Here is a 22869-nt window from a genome sequence, read left to right on the forward strand (position 1 = left end):
GAGCCAGGAGGAACCCCTGAGCACTGCCTGGTGTGACCCAAAAAACAAGAAAAATAAAAGAAAAAGAAAAAGAAAATTTGAGAAATGCCTTTAGTAAATAAGTGCACTTTAAGGTCTCAAACCTAAATCATTTTAATATTTATTTAATTCATTTGTAGTTTATTTATGCATATTAAACTTTAATAATAACTTTTTTGGGGCTTTGGGGCCACACCAGATGGCACTCAGGGGTTACTTCTGGTTCTGCTCTTAGAAATCACTCCTGGCAGGAGGCTTGGGAGACCATATGGGATGCCAGGAATTGAACTCAGGTCCGTTCTGGGTAAGCAGCATGCAAGACAAACACCCTATCACTGTGCTATCTCTCGGGCCCCTCCTTTTTTAATTAAAAAAAAAAAAACAAAACCTGGCTCAAGTCACTTTATTTGCCTTATACAAAACTATGTGGTAGCCAGCGCTGGTACCTGGGTCCCTTTCGAGGAGTCTCTGGTGTAAGTCTTCACGAGATAGTCAATAAATTCCTGTTACGGAAACTTGGAGAACACGGTCTTGAAGATGGCATTTGAATATGGCCTTGATGTAATTGCCCAGAGAGGCAGTGAAGTCCTTGGCGGACCTGTAGCAATTGTTGATCCCTTCCATCAGCAGCAGCTTCTTGGGCACAGGTGCTGAAACTGCCATTGCCCCTGGACGCAGAAATGATGTGTACCAGTCTAGAGCCTCCGCATTCTGTCACCTTGCAGGGGACAGGGTGGGGCTTGCTGATCTTGTTCCCCCAGTAGCTCACCACACACAAACGATGGAGAGGTTAGCTAGAATAATGATGCCAACATGACAGTGGCTACCTCCTTGGAGCACTTCATCTCCAAGCTGGAGTCCATTTGTAATCCCCAATGGCATGATCTTTAGAACGTCATCTTTGAGAGATAGCTCCAGGGAAAAGTCAATGACCTCCGACTCCTTGATGGGCAAAGAGAAGGAGATTTCATCCAGAGACTTGATATTCATTATTCATTTCATTGACCAAGCATGCCAAGTGAGTGAGTGGATCCACTCCTTGTCTTTGGCCTTTACTCTAGGAGCCCTGAGGAGTCGGATAGGTGGCACTTCGGCACTGCCAAAGCCTTTGCACATACCATCAGGACTTTCAATTCTAGCTCCTTCCCCCCTCACTCCCTGAGTCTCCGGGCCCTCCAGCAGCATTGATGTTAGCTGCCATTTGTATTTAATGGAGAAGAAGCCCATTTGTTCTTTACAGAAATCTTTTAAGTACAGTTTTTTGGAGGGGGCACACCCAGTGACGCTCAACGGTTACTCCTGGCTATGCGCTCAGAAATCTCTCCTGGCTTGGGGGACCATATAGGATGCCAGGCAATTGAACCGAGTTCAGTCCTAGGTTAGCGCATGCAAGGCAAATGTCCTATTGCTTGTGCCACTGCTCCAGCCCCTAAGTACTGTTTTTTTTAATTCCATTTTTACATGAAATAACTGGGGTTTGAAAAGTGAAAAATACAGAGCTCAACAAAGGTCTTCATGACTCCAAAGCCATTCTTATTCTTACTACCTCAGTGTCCCCCTTGCAAGGGAGTCCTTCGGTCTCCTCAGGTTTTAATTCTTCTATCCCAGTTAATTGAGACTGCTTTAAAACTATATGAAGACATAATGCTGCCACCAGTTGATTTACCATGTTGCTACAGTATGCTTCCCATCTGAGGTCAAAACCCTTCAAATGCCCTTGATTCATTTAGGTAGCTGGGATTTGAACTCAAGTCTCCAGTTTGGATTCGTTTTCATAATTCTCTTTTGGTTTATTTCATGTTTTCCCTTCCTGTTAACCATCATAAAGTAAGAGCCCATTCATTTTTAAACTGTCTAGAATAAGAGATGTGTTAATCCTGCTCTAGGATATTCTCTGCATTGTGTGAATCTCAGGTAGAATTTAGATACAGGATCCATTTTAAAAGTGTTAGAGATAAACAATTATGTGTCTGGAAGATATAAGGTAGGTTAATGAAAATGAAAATAAAAAGCATGACATGAGAAGCAGTTGTATGATGGGTCACTTCTGGGAGGATTCAAGGGATTATACAGGGTGCCAGGGTTTGGACCCTAGTCAGATACATGCAAGGGAAGCACCTGACTGTTATACTATTTCTCAGGCACCCGTTTGATCTTTTTAAAGACTTGAAGGATCACACATATAGTTTTTATATAAATTTTTTTTGGTTTTTCGGGCCACACCCGTTCGATGCTCAGGGATTACTCCTGGCTAAGCACTCAGAAATTGTCCCTGGCTTGGGGGGGCCATATGGGACACCGGGGGATCAAGCTGTGGTCCTTCCTTGGCTAGTGTTTGCAAGGCAGACACCTTACCTCTAGCGCCACCTCGCTGGCCCCTTTTTTATATAATTTTTTGCTATACTCTATTGAGAGGAAGAAAAATTGGAAATACAAAGTTGTATTAATACATTTTTATTGTTATTATAAAGCTATGTATAGCATTCTAATTAAGATATTCCCTCTCTTCTTTGGGAAATGTTAACATGATCACTTTTCAGATTGGTTTTCCTGCCTTCTTTCTAATTATTTAAGAATAAATTGCCATATTGAAGTCAACCATATTATTAAAATAATTTTAATATCTCAACCATCTAGTGATTAATATTGCACTAATGCAGATTAATACTCAAATTTAATATCCCAAATTAAACTAGTTTTAATATCTCAATCATCTAATTCAAAGTAAAACATTTTTAAATGCCCTAAATTTCTACTATCTGCAAATCACTAATGTTTTAATATTTTAATCACTAGATGATTAAAATATACTCTGTCCTCAAGTTTAAAACATAATTGGAATATAATGTGATAAGTTTTATAACAGGATATGCACAAAGACTTATAAAAACAGTCAAGAAAGTGACTGGATTTCTCTGCAGATGTCAAAAGCTAGATTTACTGAGAAGTTTACGGAGTCCAAAGAATGATCATGAGTTTTCTATCAGAGAAGATGAGAAAGAACATGCAACACATGAAAGAAGAATGTGCAAAATATAGATGAAATAAGGTGGAATAGATGGTAAGAGGAGGAAAAGGTAGTAATGGCTCTTAAGTAGGTTGAGGGGCTGGAGTGCTAGTTTAGTGGATAGAGCATTTACCTTGGACATGGCTGACCCAAGTTTGTTCTCCTGCACTTGATATTTTCCTTCAAGCATGCCAATAGTACAGAGCACTGTCAAGTGTATCCCATCCCATCCCCAATAATAATAGATTACTTGACCTTCTCACAAAGAAGGGGATGACTGCCAAGATCTAACACACAGTAACTCTAAATCATCAGGTTTGGGAACTGCAGATATTAGATAAGAGGAAATAATTTAGAAAGAAGAAGGCTATGGGCTATGTGGGCATAAGAGATTCATATAATAGCAACAGAAAGAAAAGCTGAGAAAAGTCATTTTTGCTCAGCCTATTTTAGGATTTTCAAGTTCTCTGAAGTTAGAATGAGATCTACTTCTAGCAAGGACCAAGGACCATGTTTATGTCCTTTATGTGTTTTGAAACTGCAAATTTTCCACTTGATTCCTCTATTGGAATTAGTATGGATTTATGGGTGTGGAATTAATAAGAAACCTTTAGGATTGGAAACCCCAGCTATTATTTTTTTAATTCTGTTTTGTCCACAGATTAAATGTTGGCATCTTTATAGCTGAAATAGCCTATTGTTTGAAACTCCTCTGTAAGGACATCAAGTGACTGAGTTCTTTTTATCTCTCATCACTCTCACTAGTTCCCAAACTTGTCTGTAGAGACAATAAAAAATTATAATGGTGCTATTAAATTTCTGTAGTGTTTTTGAGATTTTTAATTTTTCTTACTGTTCCACAAGTTTTTTTTAAAGCTTAACAAAACTTTATTCTGTCAGCCACAAGCCCCATAATGACCAATCAGAGCTGTTTCCTCAAGAAAACAACCATGTCCAAGGTCACAAATCAGATTATATAGGGAGGCTCTAGCTTCAAATTATCTTAAAAATGATAGGCTATTGTCTCGGGTACCTTCCTTCTGCCCCCTCATGTCCTTTTCAGATAGGCTATCTGGAATGGCCAGGTAGCTTGGGGCAGTGTTAATGAAAAGAGTCTTCAGAAAGTCTAACATGTAACTTAAAACATATGGTCCTATCCATAAGTTTTTGTTGATGAAAACTATAAATGTGGCTTCATAATAGACAGCACTTAGTATAATGTTTACATGGTCAGTTTACATTCACAAACTGTTATAAATACTGGGATCTATTATACATAAATAATCCTTCAATGATAAAATGTACAGCAATCTTTACAGATAAACCATTGGGTTTGAGAGATAGCATGGAGATAGGGCGTTTGCCTTGCTTGCAGAAGGACAGTGGTTCAAATCCCGGCATTCCATATGCTCCCCGGAGCCTGCCAGGAGCAATTTCTGGGTGTGGAGGTAGGAGTAACCTTCGAGCTCTGCCAGGTGTGACCCAAACCCCCCCCCCAAAAAAAAACCCAAAACATTGGGTTAGTTTGTTTGCTTTGTTTTTTGATTTTGGGGCTACACCTGGTGGTGCTCAGGGCTACTCCTGGCTTTGCACACAGAAATCATTCCTAGCAGTTTTGGGGGACCATATGGGATGCTGGGGATCGAACCTGGGTCTGTCCTGTATCAGCAGCTTGCAAGGCAAATGCTCTACCTCTGTGCTATCTGGCTGCAAACATCGCTAATTTTATACACTGTATCAGTGAATGGTCATTCCTGACATGTTTAGTTGTTGTTGTTGTTGTTGTTGTTGTTACTGTTGTTGTTTGGGCCACACCTGGCAGTGCTCAGGGCTTACTCTTGGAAATGTGATCAGGGGTGACTCCTGACAGTCTCAGGAAACAATATGTTGTATTAGCAATTGAATCTAAGTGGACTGCATGCAAGGCAAGCACATTACATATTGAACTATCACTCTGTATGTTTTTATCTGCACTCTGTATGCGTTTACATCTCCTCTATACATATGATGAAAAGAATGTGAAAAAAACTAACTCTGGCATGGGGGCCAAACAGATAGTACAGGTCAGGCACTTGATTTTCACATGGTCGATCAGATTCTATCCTAAGCATCCCCTGAGCCCTCCAGGAGTGATTCCTGAGTGCAGAGCCAAGAATAACAACTGAGCAACACCACCAGTGTGACCCCCACAACCCCTTCCCCCAAGTAAAAGAAAAAAGAAGACTCACACTGTTTTCATAGTTAAAAAGAGGCAACCCTACAGCCACTGCAGAAAAATAGGAGTGCCTGAGATATGACCTGTAGTCTCTGTCTCACTTCCTCAAAGAAGAAATACAAATAGCCAAAAGGCACATGAAAAAATGTTCCACATCACTAATCATCAAGGAATTTAAAGGTCATGATAAAAATATGAAAGGAGCACCACAAGTCTTTTTCCCTGCCAACACCTAAATTTACTTTTTGGTTTTTATAGAGTCACACTTGGTGGTGCTCAGGGCTTACTCTAGGCTCTGTACTCAGGGAGCATTCCTGATAATGCTTGGGGATTGATGAACCCAAATAAGACAATGTATATTCTAAATAGTCAGTGAATGACAATTTATTTATGCTGAGATTAAAGTTTTATATGGAGAAAACTCTATCCCAGGACAGTTGTGTGAATCCCTACTATAAACAAACTTTGTTTGGGCCCAAGTGATAGTGCAGCATGAAGGATGTTTGTCTTGCATATGGCCACACTAGGTTCCACACTAGGCCACACCAATACCACATATGGTGAGCTTAGCCAGTAATGATACCTGAGAGCAGAGTCAGGAGTAAGCCCTGGGTACAATTCAGCATGGTCATTCAAAAACAAACTTTGTAAAGGAAATAGGATTCATTCTCCACCATGGACATATAACTGTATCTCAACCTTAGATGTGTATGCTTGGCTTTTTTCCTCTGGAGATATTCTGGTCCACACCCTTTTGACTATATATTTGTTGTTTGGAGTCATACCATATAATTCTTGTGGGCTACTACTAGCTCTAAACTCAAGAACTAGTCCTGGCTGGCCTGAAGAAATGAAAGAATACCAAGGATTGGACCCTGGTTGGTCTCTTACAGGGCAAAGGCTCTGCTTACTATACTATTTCTCTGGCCCCTTGTGCTCATTATTGAACATGCATCTTGCTCTCTCTCATCATATGTCTCTAAATTTCTTTAAGTTAAAAACTTCACTATTTTATCTCTTCCGAAATTTTTTTCTGCAAGGGAATGTGAAGTTCCTTGAAAACCTGTTAGGATTTGCTTTCCTTTTCTTGCAGAGAGCAATTTTTTTGTTCCAACCTAAATCCACTGCTTCTGGAAGAATCTATGCTCCACAGACCAAGTGGACTTTAGGCATAGCTTAATAGCTGCCTTGTAGAGCTGGTGGGGCACTAGAGTCCATGTTTTGTAGGTGCTCATAGATGACTTGACCAGTACTGATCCATGCCAGGCATTTCCTTATGACCTACGTGTGTTAAGTAGAGAGGTGAAGTCACTTGCCTTGAGGCTGCCTTCCTCTCTCCTGTATCCTCACCCCAATCACTTATAACATTTGGAAAATAATCAGGAATCAGGTACCTGAAACAATATTCATGATCTACCAGGGTAACCCCACTCTTCTGGTGGAAATAAAGTCTGAGAAATTGGCAGTCACCATGTTTGTACTGGGCCAGCTCCCCTGACTTAATCTTTTCTCAAAAGAAATATAAACAAAGCATAAAAAATAAAGAGTACACCAACCACACAATAAAGCCAACAATCTTGGGAGGAGATGGCAGGTCAAGCCCCCACCTTGCCAAAGCCACACCTGATGCATCCATGACCCAGAATCACTGTTTTGCCAATGGACATGCCTCAACATCCCTCTATGATTCTTTTTGGGAACTCCAATCTGACCCAATTTTAGATACACTATATTTGAGATGATATCACCAGGGGTCTTGGGAACCAATGTCTGTACCCTCTTCCCATATCTTCCTTCTTTTAGGAGGCCTGGCAGCTGAGAATATGCCCCTAAAAGCCATAATGTCAGAAATAGTGTTTTAAATTTCTGGACAACTTAATTTGTTTGATGCTGTCACCTCTATAGAAACACACCGATTTCACAGAATGAACAGCTTACCAAACCTTCTGCCATTGTATCAATGACTTCATTAGAGATACAATAATTTTCAAATACATGTTTACTACTGGAGTTCTTTTTTTCTTTATTTTTTCTTTTAAAATTTTCTTCTCTTCTTTTTTCTTTCTATTCTCTTAAAAATAATTTTGTTTTGTGGCCGGAGTAGTGGCCCAAGCTATAAGGCATCTGCCTTGCATGTGCTAGCCTAGGACTGATCGTGGTTTGATCCCCCAGCGTTCCATATGGTCCCCCAAGTCAGGAGTGATTTCTGAGCACATAGCCAGGAGTAATCTCTGAGCATCACCTGGTGTTGCCCTAAAACAAAAAAAAACAATTTTGATCTCATTTATCAGGAAATAAATGTATAATGGACAGCTATGCCAACTATGTGATGCATTTTTTAAAATAAAGTAAACAAAAATAATTTTAAAAAGTCTGAGAAACTTTTAAAACCAAGAAAAATCTCTGGGGACATGACAATCTGTGAATATACCATCCTGGGTGATATCTTGCAACCAAAGAAAGGATAGTAAGTAAAATCTAAAGAAATATAGATAAACTATGATTAATAAGTAAAAATGCAACTTATTTACTCATTAATTTTAACATATGTGCCATAAAGAAAATAGAAAAAATTCTATGTAAGATTGGACATCTTGAAAATTTCTGAGTTATCTTCTTAAATATTCTACTAATGTAAAAATTTTCTAACAAAATTAATTTAGTAATCAGAAAGGTATGGGATATGGTAGAAAATGTAGACAACTGAGAGCAACTTTCAGCAAAATGGTGAGAATTGGTTTCGGGCTGGAGAGATGATAAGGAATTGAGCTGCTTGTCTGTGTAGACAAACCTGTTTTAACCACTTGCACTGCTTATAGTTTCCTGACCACAGTGGAGGTGAGGTCCAAAAATGAAGCAAACAAAATCTACAAAAATGTTATGAGTTGTAAAAATGCTTAGGAATTAGATTCAAAATGAGTTAATCATATGGTAAAATTCAGGCCCAAATAATCATCTATTGTCACTTATTTTGGCTTTCATAATACCCTACATTGTTACTCTTAGTTTTTGAGACAATGAAACTGTAATTTTTGAAATTAGTGACTTAAGTTTACTAAAGCAGTAAGGAAAAGGGCAATCATTTGAATCTATGTCTCATATCCAGGACTTTTTCTTCAGTGTCATACTGAAGAGTATAAAAGTTAATAGAAAGGGAAAAAGGGAATTCAATACAAAACATATTTTCCAAGTTTGATGCCTTGTGTTGGAAGGGGGAATTCTAACAGAGGAAGTCAGGCAGAGTGCCTGACCTTGAGGAATGCATGGTCTAATGAAGCAGATTGACAAACATGACTGGTGATAATTCCAAGTCCATTGGAGTGGAGAGGCAGATGTGGCTGCATAATTTCACACATCATATTTCTGCAAGTGGTAAGAAGTTTCAAGGTTATGTGTTTATACTCAAATGCAATCTTTGCAGATTGGAAGATTAGTTCTTCTACTTGAAGAAGTGCTGGCGATTAGGCATTTTGACTTCTTTTCAGGTAGTAAATAAAATATCACAGACAAATAAAAAAAAGTGATACTTCTTTTTCAAGAACAAAGCTCTGTCTATAGGTTTTCAGCTGTAAATGTTTTCCTTGCCAAAAGTTTAGATAACAAGTTTGAATGTTAAGTCTTAAAGTTTGAATTCAGCCAATTACCAGAATGCAATAATGTTATCCTTATAAAGCACATACTATATGCCAGAACCTTTTCTAAGTACTTTATAAACATTGTCTCTTTAATTTTTTACCAAAAATCCTAAAATGGGACTATTTAAATTTCTATTTTACAACTGAGAAATCTGAAAAAAAGAACTCAGTTTAAAATTCATCAACAGTGACAAGAGCATTATTTAAACAGAAATATCACTACAGAAATCTTCTTATAATATTTATGGGACATTGCCCAGTTTTCTCTCTCAAGATAGAAGATAAAACAATGTAGCAAAGTGTGTTTCCTTCTAGAACAATTTATAAATGAGGGGATAGTTTTCCTAATTTCTAAGATTATTTTAATTATCTCAAGTTCATAAAAACTTTTCAGGGGCACAAATAATCTCAAATTGTTGTAGTTTTGTTTTTTGTTTGTTTCATTTTGGTTTTGGGCCACACTTGGGAATGCTCAGGGGTTACTTCTGATGCCGGTACAGATCTCTGGGCTTTCAGGTCTGTCACTTTCCCACACAGAAAAGAATTTCAGGAAGAGAATACTGGTTTTACTGGAAGGTGTTGAGGAAGTGGAGAGAGGATAAGAAAAGGAGAGTAACATACTCAAAAGAGAATGTGGGCTTCTCCAAAGGTGGAGAAAGCCTTCGTATGTAATCCAGTATGAAAGCAAAGTACACATCTCCAGAGTGTAGATGCAGATGTATAGTCTGGTACCAGTCATGTGCATGTGGGACAATGTTTATGGGCCGACAGAACACATGTATGTGTGCCTCCTTTGTTCCAATTTGGCTCCACGCTCAGAAATCGCTCCTGGCAGGCTCGGGGGATCATAGGGTGCCGGGATTCGAACCACCGCCCTTCTGCATGCAAGGCAAACGCTTTACTTCCATGCTATCTCTCAGCCCCCGTTATTTTTAAAATAAATTTTATTGTGACCAAAAGTGAATAACATATCTTTCACAGTAATATTTAAGGTATATAGTGACAATGAATCAGGGCCATTCCCACCACCAGGGTTGTCCTCCCTCCACCCCTTTTCCCAGCATGTGTCCCATATCTCCCTCCTTTGCCCCCCTGAGTGTTAGTGTAACTGTTCCCTTATTGTAGATAGAGCATTGTAGAGTATTATAGATAGAGTATTGATTTCTTTTCTGTTTTTTTTTAATAATTTTTATTGTGATGAAGTGGGTTATATGGCAATTTCTTTAGTCCTCATTTTCTGTTTCATAATTAATATATTTTCCTTTGGTTTTTGGGTCATATGCAACTGTGCTCAGGATTTACTTCTGACTGTGCTCAGGGATTATTTCTTGTGAGTTCATGATGGTCATATGTTATAATAGAGATTGAATTTGGTTTTAACGCATGCAAGGCAAATACCTTCTCCACTGTACTATTTCTCTGGTCCCAGAATGAATATCTTTCTATCTATCTGACTGGGATGTGGAACTATTATTAAACTTAGGAGCAACCCTTTCTACTCTGTACAAGGGGGCTTTAGCACATAATGAACCACCCCCCACACACACACACACTCACAAATCCTCACAAAATACTGTAAATAAAAAATTTCAACATCCAAATCATTCAGTTCTTTCCTCAAATCATCCAAACATTAACAATTCAGCCTAGATCAATATCTTTCTTCTTACCCTTTTCTCCTGCTCCAGGAAAAGCTTGGGCCCTCATATATTTTTTTATAAGTTTTTCAGGTTTCCAGGTGTCTTTAGATGAAAACTATACTCTCATATTTCTATAAGAACAAACAATAAAGATGTTTAAACCTAATTAAAGAAAAGAGTAATTTTCTCCCAAATTAGCACAAATTTTGCATAATAGCACTGTGGAAATATAACCAATTCATCTAATCAAACAGAAAATTGTTTAATCCAAAATACCCATTTTCATGTTATTTCAATTTTTTTTATAAAAAAGGGAATGGATATTTGGAATAGAAGTATCTCAAATATATATATATATATTTGCGTTATATACATATATAACACACATATCAATGTGTCTATAAAATCTTGAATTTTCCACAATTCAAGAAAGTATTCCACTTTTAAAGTAAAACAAGGCAAACATACTTTTGACCTTTTATTGAAAAGAATGAAAAAAATAATCTTGTAAAAAAATTAGTCCACACATAAGGACTGGAGAGATTGTACAACAGGAAGGGCACTTGCCTTGCACATAACTGCCCTGGATTCAATTCCAGACATCCTATGTGGTCCCCTGAGCCCTGCCAGGAGTAATTCCTGAGTATAGGGCCAGAAGCAATTCCTGAGTACATCCAGACATAGCCCCCAAACAAAAACAAAACTAAAATCAACCAACCAAAATAATAAATAAATATAAAAATATAAAAAATGATAGATAAATAAATAAACAAAAAGTTTATTTACTCATATATACAAACTACCACCTGGCTCCTAAGCACGATGGAGTGTTACCATAGAAGGCCCCTGAGCATTGCTCAATGGCTCAGGTGGTCCCAGCAACACAGTATATGAGCAGCATTGTATCTTTGAGCAATAACATTAAACTGCTCAGGCCCTAACACTAAGCTATCTAACAACCAGTCTAAATATTGCCAGGAATGGTCCCTGGAGTCCTATGAGCACTGTTTGGGAGCTCAACTGAAAATCTACAGCCCTCAAACAGAAACAAAAACAAAAGAACTGTTTAAAATTAGAAAATCACACATATCTGACTATTAGGACTTAAAATAATCATAAGTAAACAATAAGTGGATAGGTTACATGTATTTTTTAAAAACTTACTATGCATATTTTGATTCAAGTAATAAGTACATAGTTAGGAAATAAGATAGGGAGTTAGGGAAATATTACACACAGTAAGATAAGGCTTTGCACATTGATGACCCAGATTTGAGCCCTGGCAATCCACATGATCTCCCCAACCCTGCCAGGAGTGATCCCTAATTGCAGAGCCAGGAGTAAGCCCTGTGCTAAAAAAAATTGAAGTAGACAGCTAGGGAAGGGCCATCCATATGACAATGAGTTCTTGGAACTTTAATTAAATAAAAGGAAGAGGGCCGGAGCACAGCAAGTAGGACATTTGCCTTGCATGTGGCTGACCTGGTTCGATCCCTGGTATCCCATAAGATTCCGAACCCTACCAGGAATGCCCCCTAAGGGCCACATAGTTTGCACCCTCTCCTCCACCTCCCAATTTTTTTTTTAAAGAAAAAGATGGAATATGAAGACATAACTTTTGCCCCTAGCTAAAGCTATCTACCAGGATATGCCTTGTGGATACTGATAAGAGAAGCTCTAGTAGGAACAAAGGGCCAAGAAGGAAAAGTCGAAGAAGATCAACGGATCCCAATAATTCGCCTGGCAACCACAACAGGACTCTTATCCTAGGTAGAAAGCAAGTTGGGAGAAAACCGACATAATCAATTTGGAAAAAAGGAGGTGCGCACTTGTACTTCTTTGGCCCATGGACATTGTACCCGCAAGCATGTGTTGTCCTCATCTCCCTCTTGAGATGTGGTCTTTCATGCTGTATTTTATACCACTCTCTTATCCTCTCCCTCCCCTTCCTTAGTACTTTTGAATAAAGCATGTTTTTACTTCACTCCTGGTCTTTCCTTGAAATTACTTTTCAGGCCTGAGTAAGATCTAGGGTTGACACCTTTCCTGCAAAGAGCAATTCCTCATTCTAGCCTCAATCCCTGAGAAATCAGGTGGCAGGAATCAATTCTCACGTTGGGCAGACCAAGTGAACATCAGGTGCTGTTTAACTGCTATCTAATGGGGCTGGAGGGACTTGAGGTCCGAACAGTGGATGGTGGGTTCATGGCAACCATTTCAGGTGGTAGAGGTGGAGAGAGAAAGCAACAGATTCCCTTCTTGGACTGCTGCCCCTCCTTCCCACTTTATATAAGTCAGTTAGGGGGCTCCACTGGCAAAATAATTGGAAAGCCAGCTGGGATATTGCATTGAAAAACTCGAGGAAGAAGGTAATTGTGAAAAATCTGTGAAAGTATGCTCCCTTTGGAAATTTAAGAGAATGGGGTAGGACTGTAGTAATCTGTGACGTGTGATCTCTGGTCACTGTAAGGCAACATTCTCTCTCCCTTTTTATCTCATGTACTGTTGACCATACAAGGAAGGGACTCAAAGGAAAATCACTAGTGAATGAAATTTAAGATTTTGGGGATTATGGTATAAAGTCAACACTCAAGCAGGAATTTTCCCCAGATAATCTATGCTCAGTTTCACAGAGAACTGACTAGAGATTGTCAAGAAGAAAGCAATTGAGGCCAGCATAGTCTCAGGTCTAAGAAGAGTTAAACACTGGCAGAAAGGGTTTGATTGGAAAAGACCAGTAGGGCAGACTTTCTTTTTCCTTCTTCAGCTTTTTATCTCTCATGATCCAGGAGCAAGGTCCTATCCATGGCCCTTTATGCTAGGCTCAGCATACAACTGTGGTAATGTCAAGGCCAAGTCAGAGTCCCAGGAATGCTTGGGGTGCAGCACAGAGGTCATTGATAGAGACTACTCCAATGACTCCGACACCTTTTAGGGACCCTACAAACTCTAAAGGGCTAAAGTCTCCAAAGAATTTGAGCTGGGGCCCGGAGAGATAGCATGAAGGTTGGGCATTTGCCTTGCATACAGAAGAAAGGTGGTTCGAATCCCAGCATCCCATAGGGTCCCCCGAGCCTACCAGGAACAATTTCTGAGCATAGAGCCAGGAGTAACCTCTGAGCGCTGCTGGGTGTGACCCAAAAACCAAAAACCAAAAAAAAAAGGAAGAAGAAGAATTTAAGCTAGAGGCTTAATTGAAAGGGTTAAAGTTCACTCAGTCTGAAATAGTTAAAATAATATTAGGAGAAGAAATTAAAGGACCTTTAGGGAAAAAAAAAAAAGAATAACAAGAAATCATCCTGTGTTAAGTTTTCTTCACTTCGTAAATTGTTACTGGTACTTAGAAAAGAATGGGAAACTCTACTTAAGTTCCCAAAGATTCCCCTCTGGGTTGCTTACTAAAACATTGGAAGAGCTTCCAATTAGAAGGGCTTTAAAAAAAGCATCTTACCCATCTTTGTAATATGGCCCAAATATAAACTAGGGCATGGTGAAAGATGGTCAGTAAATGACTACTTACATTATCTTGCAATTGGATCTTTTTTTTTTCCTTCAAAAAGTACAGAAAATGGAATGCAATCTCTATTTTCAAGCCTTCATGGTATTATACCAAGATTTGGGGAAAAAGAAGGTTGTCAAATATGTTATACTTGATGTGGATAAACCAGACTCTTTAGTCGATATTCTAATATTAAATCTCCCACAGACTGCACACATTGAAGACTTAGGGTTTCTGGTTCCACTGGAGGATCTTCCTCCACCTGCCAAAACTTTGGTGGACCCCAAACTGCTCCCTCATTTTCCAAAAAAATTTTTGGTTCGGTTGAGAGACATCCAGTTCAAAGCTTCCTAGTTTGGTAGCCCAGGAGCAGCCTACTAGAGAACATCTCAGTCAATTGTGATCATAAAAAGTTCCACTTCAGTCCCAAAAGCAGCTCAGAAGTGCAGCTCTCTGCTTCAGAGTCTGGTACTGTGATCTATGATAGCAGAGGAGCTTGCTGTCACCTAAAAGCAGCTTAGGTGTGCACCTTTCCCCTTGACATCTTAGATTTTATTTATTTATTTTTGCCATACCTGGGTGTGCTCAGGGGTTACTTCTTGCTCTCCTTTCAGGAATTACTTTTTGTACACTTGACGAACCATTTAGGATCCCATAAGATCAAACTTCTGTTGGCTGTGTCTATTCTGTGGCTCGGGCCCAGAATTTAGGTTTCTAGGCCACACCGATGGTGCTCATTCCCATGTAAGGCAAATTCACTATCTCCCTGGCCCTGTTCTCATAGAATTTTAGTCTAGTAAAAAATAGAGACCATAAACAAAGGAATAGTTAAGTGTAAACTATGATAAGTACCACCAGCACACTGACCTTGATGCTTGAGAGAAAATGAAGAAGGGGAAAGGATAATAATCTCTTGCAGTGAATTGCCAGGAAGGCCTCTTTCTATAAGGGCAGGCCATAAGGAAACCAAGGTGAAAATTGAGATGAAGTGGGAGGGATGTGCTGAGCAGTGAAGGCCCTGTCTGTGCAAGACCTGCCATGCTGAGTCTGGAGAAAGGAAGACGTCCAGTATGGTGGACTGTAATGGCTAGGGAGAAGAATAGTGTTATGTTCGTTTGGGTAGCACCTAAGGGAACACTGTAGAGGTTGTCTTAATTTAATACTGAATGCAATAAGATAGTGAGAAGGAATTTGATTTAATTTTCATTTTAATTTGGGGGTCATTCTCAGTAGTACTCAATGATTACTTCTGGTTCTGTGTTCAGGGCTTACTTCTGACAATGTTGGGGGAGGAAGGCATATGGGGTCCTGAGGGCTTGAAGCTGGGTCAGCCATGTGCTAGACAACCACCTTACACACTGTACTATCTTGCCTGCCCCTAGAAAGGATTTTAAATTAGACTGGGTTAGGCAAAAAAAAAAAAAAGAGAGAGAGAGAGAAGGGGCCGGCGAGGTGGCGCTAGAGGTAAGGTGTCTGCCTTCTTACAAGGGCTAGCCAAGGAAGGACCACGGTTCGATCCCCCGGCGTCCCATATGGTCCCCCCAAGCCAGGGGCAATTTCTGAGCGCTTAGCCAGGAGTAACCCCTGAGCATCAAACGGATGTGGCCCGAAAAACAAAACAAACAAACAAACAAAAAAAGACTGGGTTAGGAATAGAGCAGAGAAATGATTAAATTTATAACCTCTTTGTATTACTTTAATTGCTTTGTGAAGAATGCAGGGGATAGGAATGTAGTGGATAGATCTAGGCTGGAGAGATAATACAGTAGGTAGGGTTTAGTGTACAACTGACAGTAGTTTGACCCCCAGCACCTCATATGGTCCCCAAGCCTGCCAGGAGTAATCCATCTCTGAATGCAGAACCAGGAGTAAGCCCTGAGCACCTCAGGTGTGCTCCAAACCAAACCAAATCAAACAAACAAAAATTTCAGGGAGTTAAGACTTGCAAGTGAAGATGTTGTATAGGATTAGAATGTGAAGGTATAGAAATTTGATCTGTAGGTGGAGTGTAAAAAGAGATAAAAATCAAGAAAATCTTTTTGTTCCTAGCTTAAGGACAGTTATATGAAAACATGTCTCATTAAATTTATGTCCTCCTAGCCTTAGATTTAATGATAATTACTGAATATGATGATTACATCGAACACCCTGCAATTAACTGCCTTAGAAGCTTTTCAGAAAATGCAAAAATGAAGTTTATGTTCCTGATTATTTCAGGTGACTCATTTTCCTTCTATGCTGCAGGCTGAAGTTCCTAGCTTATTGGCACTAAGGTTATTTGTTTGTTTTTCCCACATTTATATCTTTTAAAACACTAGAAGAATGTTATTCAAACAAAAAATAAGCAATAAATCATAGTTCAGCTAAATTAAAATAATGAAATGCTCAAAACTGGCAAAATTGTCCATTATTTTTTCTGAGTTGTAAACAATTTTAGAATTTAGGAATAGGTAAAAAGTCATCAGGAGATTGCTGAAATGTTTCCCAAAGGAGTGAGCCATTTTCTTTCAGGGCTCATAAACTGAAAGAACAACTGCTATGTAATAATGATGGCTGCTTCCTCCCCCAAATCCTGAGTCTAATACATAAAAACGCATGTACTCACTTACTGAGAATCTACTCTATTTGGGATAATATCTGGCTACTTGAAATATAAAGCTGAATAAAATGAGACCTGGGCTGGAGTGATAGCACAGCGGGTAGGGTATTTGCCTTGCACATAGTCAACCCAGGTTCATCATCGGTATCCCATATGGTTTCCCAAGCCTGCCAGGAACGATTTTTGGGTTGACAGCCCAAAATATCTCCTGAGTGCTGCTGGGTGTAGTCCAAAAACCAGAAAAAGAGTCCTTATGAAGAGTGGGTTTGATCACTCTTCAGCAACATAACATAGTATAGCAGACTGTGTTTTTCTCCCAATGCACCTCCTGAAGTAATTTCTATTTTTGTTTTTTTATATGGTTTTGAGGTTCAACCAAGTGATATTGAGGACTTCCTGGTACTGCACTCAAGAATTACTCCTGGCATGCTCAGGTGACTAACCTAGGATGCCTGGGATTTTCAACTTGGATCAACTGAGTATAAGACACTCTATCTGCTGTACTATCACTCTGGCTCTACCAGGAGTAATTTCTGAGCATCGACAGGTATGACCCCAAAACTAAAAGTGAACAAACATGAAACAAAACTAAATAAAACTGATTTTCAGGTAAACATTCATGTTTCATTCAGTTTCATCTGTGTGGTTTGCTTGCCTCTAATCCAACCTGTATTGCAAAAGAACTGTACTCATCATATTTTACTTAAGTTTCGCAAAGACATTGCACTCTCCCCTGGGAGGGGGGGGAGTTTCTCAAAGACTTGGAAGATTATCTTCTAGGATTTGCCAAGGTGTAAGTAATTTTTGGGTAGTAAGCAACAATACTGTCCTGCTGGTTTATACTATTGATACCATTCCCAGATTCCCCTTTACTGAAATATTAGGTCTATACCATACATACCTGTAGTTCTTAGTTTTTGACTAAATGGCAAGAGGGTTCAAAAGGCAATTCCTCTTTTTTTTTTGGTTTTTGGGCCACACCCGGTGACGCTCAGGGGTTACTCCTGCGCTCAGAAGTCACTCCTGGCTTGGAGGACCATATGGGATGCCGGGGGATCGAACCGTGGTCCGTCCTAGGCTAGTGCTCAAAAGGCAGACACCTTACCTCTAGCACCAGCTCGCCGGCCCCGCAATTCCTCTTAAAGTTGAGATCAACTCAAATATGTGGTTTATGCTCCATATCTCTGTATGGTATATGGATGATGCTAGATCCAAATGAGACTGCATGCAAGCCAAACACCCTACCTCCATGCTATCTCACTGGTCCTAAAACTTCTTTCTATACGTAAGATTTACCCCATTTTAATATCTGGCACATACTTAAAAAATTACAATTAGAACTGGTGCACCTTACCACGTCTTTCTTGAACTTTTATGGGGGTGGGTCACCCACTCTCTGATGCTCAGGGGTTACTCTTGGCTCTGTACTCAGTAATTACTCCTTTTACTTATTTGTTTGTTGGGGTGGGGGAAAATCTGGCTGTCCTCAAGTGTGATCCCTGGCTCTTTTCTCAGAAATCATTCCAGGCAGGCTCAGGAGACCACATAAGATACTGGAAATCAAACCTGTGTTGACTGTACGCAAGGCATATCTTACTCATTGCACTGTATCTTCAGCCCCATTCTTTCTATAAAGACTTCTTGTTTATGTGAGTAGAAAGAGATTCATTCACTGGTGCTGTGAATGTCTACTGCTCAGGTCTTTTGGGAAAAATATAAGAACTTCCTTCAAAAAATTAGAAATTGAGCTTCCATTCAATCCAGCAATAATTCTTCTGAGATACCACAGGACCCCAGAAACCATGCAGAAAAGGCCTCTTAATCCTATGCCCATTAAAATACTAATAATCACCAAAATCTAAAAATCAACCAAGTGCCTGAGAACAGATGACTAGAAAAAGAAACCATGGAATATCTACACAATGGGATACTATATAGCTGTAAGGAAAAATTAAGTCATGAAACTTGCTTATACATGCATAGACATGGAGAGTCATACTGAGTAAAATGAGATAGAGAGACAGAATGATTGCACTCATCTGTGGTATATAAAATATAATAATAAGCACCCCATAGTATGAGAATAATACCCAAAGACTAAAGAAAAATGGGAGGGAATTACAGTTAAGACAGAAGGGACCTCTATGACACTAATAGTTGGAAATGGCCACTCTGGACAAGAACTGGGAATTGAAAGTAAGTAAGTGATATGCATGATACCTATTCAGTAACTGTATTGCAAACTACAGTGCCTAAAGGGAGAGTGTTGGCCATAGAGGCAGGCTTGGGGTACAGCTGGGGGTGGGATGACAGGAGATTACTGGGGAAATTGGTGGCAGGAAATGAACACTGGTGAAAGGTGGGTCTTGAAACATTATATGACAAAAACTCAACTAAAGAAAATGAAAAGAAAAACTGTTTTATTTAAGATATTTTGATTTGAGTTTCTGTCTTTTGCATATAAAGCAATCCTACTATTTAACATCATTCTGTAAATGTTGACAAATTGTGTTGAATTATTATAAAGTAAAATAACTGTAAGTGAGGATAAAATATGAGTTAGTTTGAAGCTACTTGAATTATATTTCTGTCATTTATACCTATACATATTTATTAAATAAGTATATTGAATAATAAATAGCATGAAAAGAAATATAGATTATGGTGCAATGAATTTCATTAAGTGTTTTTAGCTCCAGATATACAATCAACTAATCTTTGAAAAAGAAGCAAGAAATGCAAAATAGAACAAGGAAAGCCTCTTCAACAAGTGGTTAGCCACTTGCCAAAAAAGCTAACTCAGACCCCCATCTAACACCATGCACAAAGATCAAATCCAAATGGATTAAGGACCTTGATATTAGGCCTGAAACCATAAGGTATATAGAACAACACATAGGTGAAACACTCTATGACATTGGGACCAAAGGCATCTTCAAGGAGAAAATAGTACTCTCCAAACAAGTGGAAGCAGAGATAAAAAGATAGGACTATATTAAGCTGAGAAACTTCTGCACCTCAAAGGAAATATTGCCTAAGATACAAAAGCCACCCACAGTATGAGAAAAACAATTCACCCAATACCCATCAGATAAGGGGGTAATATCAAAAATAAAAGGTACTGACAGAACTTAATAAGAAAAGAACAAATAGCCCCATCAAAAATGGGGAGAAGAAATGAATAGACACTTTCTCAAAGAAGAAATACAAATGGCCAAAAGACACATAAAAAATACTGCACATCACTAATCATCAGGGAAATCAAATCAAAACAACAAAAGAACAATCAGTGCTGGAGGGGATGTGGAGAGAAAGAAACTCAGATTCACTGCTGGTAGGAATGCCATCTAATCCAGTCTTTATGGAAAACAATATGGTGCTTAAATAAAGATTTTATATAGTAAATAAAAAGTGTTTTTAGGCGAAAGGTAATTTGAATTTATCTGGAAATGATAATTTGCATTTATTTGAGTCAGTATGATCTATAGATCAGCAGGAAAGTGAATGGTGGGGGCATTTTAAGACAAAGGAACCTCTTTCAGAACCAATGTTTGAATTTTTCTACATGGAGAGTGAAGGAGTGAAACAGACTGCTTGAGAGACTAAGTGATAGTACAGTGAAAAGGGTGCTTGCGGGCCCGGAGAGATAGCACAGCAGCGTTTGCCTTGCAAGCAGCCGATCCAGGACCAAAGGTGGTTGGTTCGAATCCCGGTGTCCCATATGGTCCCCCGTGACTGCCAGGAACTATTTCTGAGCAGACAGCCAGGAGTAACCCCTGGGCACCGCTGAGTGTGGCCCAAAAACAAAACAAAACAAACAAACAAACAAACAAAAAACAAAAAAAGAAAAAGAAAAAAGAAAAGGGTGCTTGCCTAGCACTCAGCTGATTCTCGTTTCATCCCTAGTACTCTATATGGCTTTGTGAGTCCACCAGGAGTAATTTTAAAAATAAAAAAATTTAATTTGGGGGTAGCACTCAAGGGTTACTCTGGCTCTGTGTTCAAAAATCGCTTCTGACAGGCACAGGGGACCATATGGAATGCCATTTTTGAACCACCTTCCATCCTGGAAGGGCTACATGCAAGGCAAATGCCCTTCGCAGTGCTATCTCTCCAGCCCCAGGATTGATTTGTTTGTTTGTTTATTTTGGGTCACACCCTGTAGCGCTCAGGGGTTACTCCTGGCTCTGTGCTCAGAAATCACCCCTGGCAGCCATGGGAGACCATATGGGATGCCGGGATTCGAACCATCGCCCTTCTGCATGCAAGGTAAATGCCCTACCTCCATGCTATCTCTCCGGCCCTGCCAGGAGGGATTTTTAAGTGCAGAGCCAGAGTAAGCCTGAGCACTGCCAAGCATGCCCCCCACAAAAAAACAAAACAAAACAAAACAAAAAAAAAACACCCAGAAACAAACTAAAGAACAAATTGGTTTTTTTGAAGGGCTGGAGAAATAGTCTAGACTCGACTCTAGAGGGTAGGACATTTACCTTTTACACAGTCAACCCAGATCGCTTGAGCTTCGCCAGAAGTGATATCTGAGTACAGAACCAGAAATAAGTCCTGAGCACCACCAAATATGGCTTCCCTAAAAGAAAAAAAGAAGAAGAAGAATGTTTATTTTGCTGAAGCATCAGTCTATGATACTTCATGGAGAAAAGGCATCTTTACACTGGTTTGTGTTATCAAAACTGGGCAAATGCTGACAGGTGAGTTCTACAAGAAAGTACAAGATAAACAGACAGAATCCTGATTGATAGGACAACAGCGACAGAGATTGCAGCCAATGTAACCAAGATGAGTTGTTAGTCATGGTCACATGCAATCAGGGCAAAGATCTGCTGAGGGCCATGAATTCTGACGAATGTTCTTCACCTGCACTGGAGGTTGGTGTATGCTTATTAGTCTTCTTGGTGTCCTTTTGCCCTGATCAATTTCATCTGCGGGGAAGATGTTTGAAATTTGAGCAGAAAGGAGATGATTTTTGCAAAGGTCTTGAGTCAGCCACATAAATAAAAGAGTTCTTCCCAAGATGCTCTGACTTCCTGAGTTCTACTATATTTTAGTTGCCTGCAGCTATATCTTGACGAGACCACCAGAAAACCAATAAATATCAGTAAATGCTCACCTAAGTAAAAAAGTCTTGGGTTCATAATTTGTATTTTCCCACATATAGAATGGTTTTGCCTTAGAAGTATCAGTCACTTGAGTTCAAAATAGGGATTTTCTGGTTCATTCAAATGTTAAGCATTACTCTTATAATGTTGGGACATTGTTGGAACATGTTGTAGGAACATGAGTTCAAAATAGGGATTTTCAGGTTCATTCAAAATGCAAAGTAACACAAGAATTACTAATATAGTGTTGGAATAGTGTTGGAACATGACTGAAATTCAATCATGAACAGTTATCTTGTAACTGTGTATCTCATGGTGGTTCATTAAAAATTTTTTTAATAAAGAAGTTAAAAACATAAAAAAATCAACATGTGGATATTTCTTTACTACTAACATGTCAATATTCTATCCTTTCCCAGACAGTGGGATAAGACTTTAAAGATATGTATATCAGGTCCAGAACAATATGGTCAAGTTGATTGTTTCACTCACCTAAAGGTCACTGAGTAGACAGACCTTTATAAATGTATGTTGATGAACATTTCAAGTTCTTATATACAAATTGATCTTATCGTTGATAAGTCATCAGTATAATTCTTTTCTTTTTTAAATTTTCTTTCTTTCTTTCTTTCTTTCTTTTTTCTTTTTTTTTTTTTTTTTTTTTTTGTTTTTTTTTTTTGTTTTTTTTTTTGGGCCACACCCGGTGACGCTCAGGGGTTACTCCTGGCTATGCGCTCAGAAGTCGCTCCTGGCTTGGGGGACCATATGGGACGCCGGGGGATCGAACCGCGGTCCGTCCTAGGCTAGCGCAGGCAAGGCAGGCACCTTACCTCCAGCGCCACCGCCCGGCCCCTCTTTCTTTCTTTCTTTCTTTCTTTCTTTCTTTCTTTCTTTCTTTCTTTCTTTCTTTCTTTCTTTCTTTCTTTCTTTCTTTCTTTCTTTCTTTCTTTCTTTCTTTCTTTCTTTCTTTCTTTCTTTCTTTCTTTCTTTCTTTCTTTCTTTCTTCTTTCTTTCTTCTTTTCTTTCTTTCCTTTCTTCTTTCTTTCTTTCTTTCTTTCTTTCTTTCTTTCTTTCTACTTTCTTTCTTTCTTTTTTTTTCTTTTTCTTTTTTTTTTTTTTTTTTTTTTTTTTTTTTTTTT

At 39.0% G+C, this 22869-nt stretch overlaps 1 protein-coding gene and 1 pseudogene across 3 annotated transcripts in view; both read right to left on the reverse strand.

The window, feature by feature from the left end:
• The window catches only part of LOC126018963 (40S ribosomal protein S4, X isoform-like), a 965922-nt gene that overhangs the window by 665578 nt on the left and 277475 nt on the right, over window positions 1-22869 (reverse strand). The gene's annotated exons all lie outside the window — the stretch shown is intronic.
• On the reverse strand, window positions 441-2389 carry LOC126018996 (40S ribosomal protein S2-like; annotated as a pseudogene).

This window comes from Suncus etruscus, chromosome 9 (genome assembly GCF_024139225.1).
Source record: "Suncus etruscus isolate mSunEtr1 chromosome 9, mSunEtr1.pri.cur, whole genome shotgun sequence".
Lineage (NCBI taxonomy): Eukaryota > Metazoa > Chordata > Mammalia > Eulipotyphla > Soricidae > Suncus > Suncus etruscus.